General features: G+C 51.3%; 1 pseudogene; it reads right to left on the bottom strand.

The window, feature by feature from the left end:
* Positions 1-694: 694 nt before the first annotated feature.
* Positions 695-6,443, bottom strand: LOC119563636 (annotated as a pseudogene).
* Positions 6,444-9,391: the final 2,948 nt, after the last annotated feature.

The following is a 9,391-nucleotide window of genomic DNA, read 5'->3' as shown; positions in this document are numbered from 1 at the left end:
CTGAAGTTCAGCATCTTGACACTGTTTTGGGGTTTGTTGGAGGATGGAAATCCTCTTATTTTCTATTGGACACTTGCTAATAGCTGCTTCCATCACTATCCAGTAGATGGCGCTGATGCATCAACAATCTCTGTCATTCTTTGCTTATCTGAAGCTCTTTTTGTGTTAGTCGTTCAAACGTACTTCTGAATTAACCCGGTTTATGAATTACGTCTCCCTTCCCTTTCTAAACAATTTATTTTAATGTTTCAAGTCACACACATGCTTGATGCCTCTGTCTTTTAATATTTGTTTTCCTTCTTGGGCCAGAGAATTCCTGTCATTTCCCAGGGGCAAGAATCAGTTTGAAAGAAAACAAACGCAATCTTGTATCATTCTTTTAAACCTAGTGGACAGGGAGCCAGGTTTTAAACGTATTTAGGTGGCTGAAGCTGCACAATGGTGCCTACTGGGTTTTTTTATGAAATCAAGAGCTTCTTGGGTTGAATCTTATGTTGGCCTTCTGGAAATCAATAGGATCAAATCAGTTCCTTCAAATCCATGCTTACAGCTGCCCAGCGCCTTCCTCCCAGCCTGCTCACCCAGCTCATCTACTTCCTATTCCGCAGCTTGTCTCCAAATCTTGTTACCAAAGCTAATGATTTCATTACATCTCCCTGTCTTCTCTCATTGTAACCCACAGACATCCTTTTTCTATAATGTGATTCCAACTATGCCTCATTAGCTTTTATGCACGTTGTGCACCCTACAGTTAGGGCACGTGTTAGAAAAATGTCACTGCCGGGGATCTTGTAAGCAAAAAATTACTCTTATTGTTCATTTTTCACAGCGCCACATATGGGTACATCTTTCCCCGTAATCTTGTGGCATAGGGTCATTCTTTGGTCACTTATGTCAACCATTTATTAAGCCTATGGCCTAGTGTGGCTAAGCTACTATCTTACAGGCCTCAGCCTGTAGGCCTTGTGTTTGAGCCCTCCTTACTGAGACCCCTAATACCTAATTATCCCTTCTAACTACTGATCAATCTTATATTTCTGTAATCCTACAATTTAATTCATAACATGTTGTTGAATCATAACATCAAACAATAAATGATCAATCAACTAAAATCATTGGCTACACATCCATCCATCCATCTGCAATAGCCAGCCATTGCTCTGCAATACCCGTCTAGCTCTCCACTCACACTAGAGATGGATGCTCCCCTCTAAGGCTTCAGCTTGCACAGAGTTTTCTTGATCCACGGGACGTATATGGAGAGCCTGGTAAACACACTGGGAGTTGACCAGTCACTGCTGCCATGGGAGACTATGCCCCGGGCCTTCCCATCACAGACCAGTGGGCCCCCAGAGTCGCCCTGAGAAGTAAATACCAGGCACAGGGTTACCAATGTCCAAGCAAAGAGTGGGCTGCATTCTGTATTCACGGTCCTGAAATCCACCTCTGTAACCCACTTCCTGGGGGTTCACAGTCAAGTCACTCCCAGGACACGCCCAGGGCTCCCACCCCATGACCCAACCAACCCCTGTCGCTGAATTCTAGAATCCGCCCGATTCTGATGTCTGATTTCTAGCATCCATCCCCGATTTCTTTAAGCTGCTCAATTCCTGTCCCTGATTCCGAATCCTGATTTCCAGCATCTGGCTGACTCCTGCCCTTGATTTCTAGGATCTCCTGCTGATTTCTCAGATCCACCTTGGGTTCTTGATTCAGCAATTCCCCTTTCTGACTCCTAGGGTCAGTCTGATTTCCAAACCTGATTTCTGGGATCTTTCCCTCATGATTAAGATCCATCCCTGATTTCCAGGATGTGGCTCATTCATGTCCCTGATTTCTGGAACCTGTTGAACATCCAGATGATTTCTGTCCCTGGTTTCTGTGATCTTGCCAGTTCCTGTCCCAAATTATTAGCATCCATTCCTCATTTGAAAGAACTGCCTGGTTCTTGTCCCTGATTTCTAGCCTCCACTCCTGATTCCTAGGATCTGGGCAATTCTGATTCCTGGTTCCCAGGATCTGCCTGGCTCACCATGGATCCTGACTCTCCCCATTCTGCCCAGCCCTGTCGGTCTCCTGTTCTAGCAGCACCTTGTCCCGGGCTCTGTGTGCCCCTGTCCCACACTCACCAGGAATGGCGACTTCCTCTCCTGGGGGTCCCCCACGCACAGCATCCTGGATGGGACATAGTGCAGATAGGGCTGAGACAGACACATTTTCTTGTCCATGACCATCAGTTCCACCTCCTGCAGGGTCGGGGAGGGCTTGGAGTTTGTCTTGCTACTGGTCTGGCCCCAGCCAGCCACGCTGCACACTGCCCCCTTCTTCACCTTCTTCTGGGACAGGGGGATTGTGCCCACAGTCTGGGTCAGCTTGGCCTTGTCCCTCAGCTGTGATGCAGGGCGGGGGGCGGGAGACAGAAGGGAAATCAAACTCCTCTTGTGGGATGTATCCTATCCTGGGGTGATGGTGCTAGGTGGGACCAGGTGGGGCATCCCCATGAGAACTGTGCAAATCTGTGATGCCATGTGGCTACAGGGGGCTTGGTGATGGGATAGAGTGATACCTGCAGCAGAGTGAGGTCACTGGTGGAGGGGTGATGTGACTGTGATGCTACATGCCGCAGTGTGGGGGTCAGTGGGGGGGATGGAATGAAAGTGGTACCTGCAGTAGTGTGGATTCACTGAGGGTCAGGGTGGCATTACACCCCATTGTGACATTGCACTCCATACGCTTTATGAAAATATGCTTATGAATATGGCATAACTGCTGTACGCTAAATTCCCCTTGTAAGGTATCATTGGAAAGCTTATAATCCACTGAGTGTGTTCATCCTATTTGTTTGCATGGATTGCTTCCATGTCTGGCGGTAGGCGAACAAGACATAAACTCATATTGCTGATGCAAACATCTGAAGTGGAAGCCATTAAAGGTGCTTCAGAAACAATGACCTGTGAATGGCCCTGATTACCTGTAAGCCTCCCTGTGACCTGTGGGCCCCCCCAGGAAGAACGGAGGCTGGGGGCCTTACAGTGACATGTGACCCTCTCACCTGATACTGAATTCCATCTGGAATCTGGTACTTTTCCAGAGGGAGTAGGATTTCAAATAAAGGTTTCCTGCCTTAGGGAAGTTCTATATAAAGTGGGGGAAGCAAACAACAGCTGTCTTCAGCTGGCTTAAGAGGTGGCCCCCCCCATCCCGCAGAGATACCTGCAAGCACCTGGAAACAAAAGGACTGTAACCACAGGGGTGGGTGAGAACAGGCTGGACCCAGGTTAGAAAATGCAACTGACCTGAGAAGGATTTTACCTGAAGTAACATCTAGGGCGAGAAGTTATCATTTGTGACTGATTTCTTAGTGTATTCAGCTTAGCCTTGCGTGTTTTGTTTTATTTTGCTCTGTGAATACTCTGAAACCTTTGTTCTGTCTGTTATTGCTAAAAACCACTTAAATCCTACTTTTTATACTGAATAAAATCACTTTTGTTTATTAATAAACCCAGTGTAGTAATTGTTACCTGGAGGAGTGGGGGGGGGGGGGGGGGGGGCAAACAGTTGTGCAAATCTCTCTTTCAGTGCTACAGAGGGCGAACATTTAATGAGTTTACCCTGTATAAACTTTATACAGAGTAAAACGGATTTATTTGGGATTTGGATCCCACTGGGAGCTAGGTGTCTGAATGCTGGAGACAGGTGACCTGCTGAGCTGTTTTCAGTTAAGGTCTGCAGCTTTGGGGATGTGGCCCGGATTCTGTGTCTGTGTTGCAGCAGGCTAGCATGTCTGGCTCAACCAGGCAGGGTTCTGGAGGCCCAGGCTGGCAGGAAAAACGGGCTCAGAGGTAATTTCAGCACATCAGGTGACAGGGCCTAGGGGATCTCTGTGGCCGAGCCCATCACACCCATCTTCTTCATAGTAATGTTAGGATATGAGTATGGCACAATTATGATATATTTTGTGCAAGATAAGGCATGTGAGATATCATTGGAAAGGTTATGATTTACTGAACATGACTATCATATTTATCTGTATGTATCATTTTTGTATCTGAAGTTAGGAATATTGTCTATGCACCTATTACAAATGTGTTTACACCTGGGGAATATCCACTAGACAGAATGCAATCAGTCTAGATTGATGTCTGGTAAGGATCATTAGGAAGAATAATAGGTCTTAGAAGATGCTAATCTCTTACTGAGGAGCCTTCCTAGGCAAGCCTTCCCGGGAACACTGCAAACAGCCTTTATGTTATGGCTGCAGGTTCATGTGATCAAGCCACCTGGTACTGGACTTCATGATAATATTAGTATTTTTCCACTGACCAGGGGTGGGAATCACACTGGAAGACAAAAAATTCCCGCCATATGTAAAACCTATTTAAGGCAAGGGAGTGACATAATCACGGCTCGTTCTTCACTGAATCCCTGTCCAGGATGACGGCTGTAAACATCTAAGAAACAAAGACCGAATGAGGGCAGAATGACTGAGCTCAGGCTGGAAGACTGTCTAGCCTGTAAATAAAATATCTGAAGTTTTAAGCTGCAGGCAAATGCAACTGCCCTTCAAGAGTCTCTGCAATCTGCCTAAAACAACATTTAGGGTGGGAATTTGCTACTTGTAAACAGTGTAGTATATTAAGCTTAGATTGCATATTTGTCTTATTTGCTAGGTAATCTACTTTGATCTGTTTGCTATCCCTTATAATCACTTAAAATCTATTTTTTGTAGTTAATAAACTTGTTTTGTTTTGTTTAAAACCCAGTGTGTATATGGAAATTATAACTTGGGGCAGAAAGCTGTGCGTATCCCTCTCCACATTGAGGGAGGGGGTGAATTTCATGACCTTAGGCTGTATAGTTCTCTGTGCAGGACAAGACGGTTCAATTTTGGGTTTAGTCTCTACATAGGGGTGTGCACTTGAGTACTGGGCAGTTCCTTAGCCAATCCTTCCCATGCAGTGCTGATCTCAGCGTCGCTGTGAAGCTGCAGCTGGATGTGTCCTTACATGTATATATGCTGGAGGGGATTTGAGAGCCTGTCACACCATCACAGTGTAAAGGGAGCCCAGGCTTTTGGGTCAGGTGGGCTCAGTGGTACCCCAGTTCCAAGCAGCACCCCAGGGGGAATCCGTCACAGTGGAGTGATGAGATGGGGTGATACCTGTAGCAGTGTGAGGTCACTGGGGTGGGGGCTGAGATGTGGCCAGTACCTGCAGCAGCATGAGGTCATTTTCAAACGTCTCGTCATTGAATTCTGGGTGGGGGATTCAGCGACGTACCCAGATTTTCTGCGTCCCCAGTTCATCTATTTCAAAGTTGTGGGCCCCCAGCAGCACGGAGATGTTGCTGTGAAATACAAGGGGATGCAGGTGCTGCAGACCGGCCAATACTCTGGATTCAGGCATGGGTCATTAACCTTGTTAAAGTGGGTGTGTGTAGATCATGCCAGCACTCCAGGGCCTTTCCCCTGCTGGGTGGGGAGTAACTTTGACCTGGCCCCAGGTTCAGAGAATGACTGGCTAAGGGGCAGAGATCTTGCATTTCTTACCCAAGGTTGCAGTTACAATGAGCTGCCGTCACCATCACATCGTCCCGGATCAGGAACCCTCCACACATGTTTCCTCCCTTTCCTTCTCTCTGTATTCTTACAAAGGCCATGTAGGGTCTGGAGTGAGGCTGGGCTTCCTGTCCTCCAATGATCTCCCCTGGCAGACGTGTCAAGAGAAGGATTTAATTCAGGTTCCCGATCCAGCCAGCTGGTGTATTCCTCTGCTGACCAAGATCAAGGCCCCCATTGTCCTAGGCACTGAACAGACCCAGTCCGAGACCAGAGTTTGGTGGAATTGGAACATGAACCCAGGAGTCCTGGCTCCTAGCCCCTCTTCCCCCGCTCTAACCATACAGACTGCACAGACCTGCATTTCCTGTCTAGGAGTTGGCCATTCACATCAGCAACTTATTGAATTTCTTTGCGTTGCCTCCCTCTCAGGGGATTTATTATGGTAGCATCAACCCCCTCCTCTCCCCTTGCCCCTTTAAGTGCCTGCACATCTGCCCCCAGACCCCATGCCTCCCCAGATGGGTCCTGGGCATACACTGATGCCCCCAGGCCCCAAAGCTCAGGGGCACCTCAGCTTTGTTCTGGGCACACACACACTGATAACTGCCCCCAGGCCCCATGGACCTGAGGCTCCCTAGTTGGGTCCTGGGCAAACACCAATAGCCGCTGGAGCCCCACAGCACTCCAGCTGGGTGCTGGGGACACTCCAATGGCCCTGGTGGAAGCATCTGACTCTGGGGAGGAGCCATGGTTTGCAGACAGCTCCAGTAGTGCCAAGCTCTACTCCCTCTGAGGCCAAGGGGGGCCTATCCCCTCTTGCACTCACCAGCCTGAGCCCCGGGGGCAGGGGAAAGACCATGGGAAACAGGAGCAGCAGCAGCATCGTCAGAAGGCGCCTGGGGAAGGAGACAATGTGTCTGTCTCTGGGGTCACTTATAGGACGGGTGACGCTTGGCTCAGGGTAAAGCACATCCCCTGGATCCTGCCGGGGAGGAGTTCACACACAGAGTAAGGCAGTCACCAGCCACCCTGCAGAGCCAGCAGAAAGCAAACCTTGGGGCTGTGCACATGTGGGGCCCTAGAGCCTCTGGGGATGTGCATATGTGGGGAATTGCACCCCCTGGGGCTTTGTACATCTGAAGCCCTGTACCCCTGGAGACTGTGCAGCTCTGGGGCCCTGAACACCCTGGGGACTGAGCAGATATGGGGCCCAGCACCCTTGGGGGCTGCGCACATGTGGGGCCCTGTACCCCATGAGGCTGTGCACATGTGGCTTCCTGTACCCCTGGACTGTGCACATCTGGGCCCCCTTAACCCCAGGGCTATTCACATCTGGGGCTCTGCACCCCTGGAGGCTGTGCACTTGTGGGGCCCTGCACCCTCTGAGGTTATGCACTTCTTGGGCCCTGCACCTCTGGGCCTGTGCACATCTCGGGTGCTATAGTCCAGGGACCATGCATGTTTGGGGCCCTCAACCTCCTGGGGACTGTGCACATCGGGGCCACTATGACCCCCCCAATCACCAGCCTGAGCCCTGGGGAGCAGGAGTACGAGGAGCATTGTCAGGGCGCAGCTGGGGAGGGGACATCGGCCTGGGAGACGGGTTACAGGTCTGGATTGGCACCGGGAATGCAAGGCAGGAAACCTCAGGGCCATGTGCTCCGGGATGTGGGTGAGGGCTCTCCCATCTCAGCTCTTGGACCCCCCTACCATATCAGCTGGGGGGTGAGGGTGGAAAAGGGGAGCTGTCATCTGGGACCTCTCAGCCCCTGAGTCCATTCTGGTGGGGCCATGGGCATCGCAGGGCTGCGCTCACGCTGGGCAGTGCCCTGCTGACCTGCTGCGTGGGGGGAGGTGGCTCAGCTGCTCAGAGGAGGGGCCAGTTGAGGCCTGCGCTGTGGTCAACTCGGCCTCATCTCAACATCTCTCTGCAACAGGAGGGCTCCTGTGTCTGGCTGGGGCCTTCACCAATCGCAGGCTCACAGACTCGCTGGCCTGCGTCTTGCAAAGCAATGCCACCCCCCTCCCTCCTTGTGCCCCGGTGAAGGAGCTGGAAGAAGGTTCTTCTGTGGCTAGTCACCCTCCAGAGCCTGGAGCGGTGTGCACATATGGGGCAGAGCTGCCCCCTGATGCAGCTTGCATTGATACCCCCCACCCCCCGGTCTGTGCACATGCCTGTTGGGGCATGTGGCTAGGGCTGAGACAGCCGCTGAACCAGCTTTGTTGGCCTCTTCCTCCAGGCACCTGGGCTGGAGCAGAGATGGGGATGGAGGGGGACACCTCAGTGTGATGTTTTTACCCGCCCGGTGGTCCTTGGCCATCTATGTTCCTGGTGGGGGGGTGGAATATACAGCCCAACTGGGTCACGCCCCCCACAGCTGAGCCCCTGGAGCCCTGCCCAATGGGGGGCTGCCAGTTCTGGGGCCAGGCACAGCTGGGAACCCACCTAGCTGGGACTCCCCCGGTGCTCCTAGCACCTGTGCACTGCTGGGTACCGCGCACATCTAGAGTGAATCTGGAGGAAATGGTTCGGTAGCTAACAACAGAGTCTGAGCTCTTGCCCTGGCTTGGTGCTACTGTGGTGGGAGTCATGATTTGACCAACTGTCAGCTCAGCCTCTGGTGGGAACCGGCCCTTGATCCTTCTCAAAGCTCCCCCTACCTCGCAGTGTGGGTGTGAGCTGGAGGGAGGGATGTGGGTCAGGAGACTAGATCCCCCCATCTGTGACAGCACCACTTCCCACGACACCCAGATTGGGGACCAGACCCAAAACAATTACCCGTAATCAGATTCTCAACCCTGCTGAGCCAGCCAGTCTTGTCCGGGAGAGTTGGTGCTCTGAGAGGGAAAAGGCCCCATGTCCCATCCCCATGCTCCTGAGCCAGCCAGTCCCCACCCTGGGGCTTTATTGGAACCGACGGCCCTTAGAAGGGAAAGGCCCCATGTCCATTCCCCACCCTGGGTAGCTGTCCAGGGTGAGGCTGGATTCCATAAGAAGCTGTTCCCATTGCACGGGGGGAGGGGCTGAGTGGACTCCTGTGTGTACCTGCTCCTCGCCATATGTACTAGGGGAACCCACTGCATTTTTGGCGCTTCTGAAAATCTCCCCATTTCCCCTGTTGGGAGATGCTGGGCTCTGAGCTTCCATGGGATTGAGCCCCAACACTTGACAGGATGGACTGGGTATTGTAAAAGGGGTGCCAGGGTTTTAGGGGCCAAACACCCACTGAAAGTCAATGGGATTTAGACACCTCACTCCTGCAGGTGGCTTTGCACATGCCGGCCTGGCTGTCTATGATAGCGGTGGCCAGTTCTAAAGTCCCTGGAAGGAATTATACACTGACAAAGGCTGAATGTCACTAGACTCCATTGATTCTGGCAGACAGAAGACAGAGTGAAATTAACAGGCAAACATGGCAGAGGTGAAGGCATGAACAGACCTGAGTTACTGCAGCAATGGGTAACATTGTCAGGGGATGGAGGGATGGATGGAGGGGGTGTGTGGAGAGGGAGGGAGGGATGGAGACTTCCATATGTGTAGGGAGAGAGGGAGAGACGGATGGCAGGATGGATTGATAGAAGGTTGTGGATGGGGAGGGAGGGATGGATAGAGTGAAGGGGTGGATGGACATAGAGGATGTTATCAGAAGAGAGATCCTGAGACATGAGGCCTGCTATAAGGATCCTGGTGTTAGACCTAAGGCCTTAATTTAAGTCAGGCCCTGCTGAGTTAAAGTAAAGTTAGCAAGAATCAGGCTATAACCAAAACTCAGGCCCTGTTACTAAGCAGATGCCTGCTTGCAGGTTCACTGTCCAATACATAAACTTGCC

This window comes from Chelonia mydas, chromosome 13, assembly GCF_015237465.2.
Source record: "Chelonia mydas isolate rCheMyd1 chromosome 13, rCheMyd1.pri.v2, whole genome shotgun sequence".
NCBI lineage: Eukaryota > Metazoa > Chordata > Testudines > Cheloniidae > Chelonia > Chelonia mydas.
Note: the sequence above shows the minus strand (reverse complement) of the source record. Positions and strands in the feature narration are given on the sequence as shown.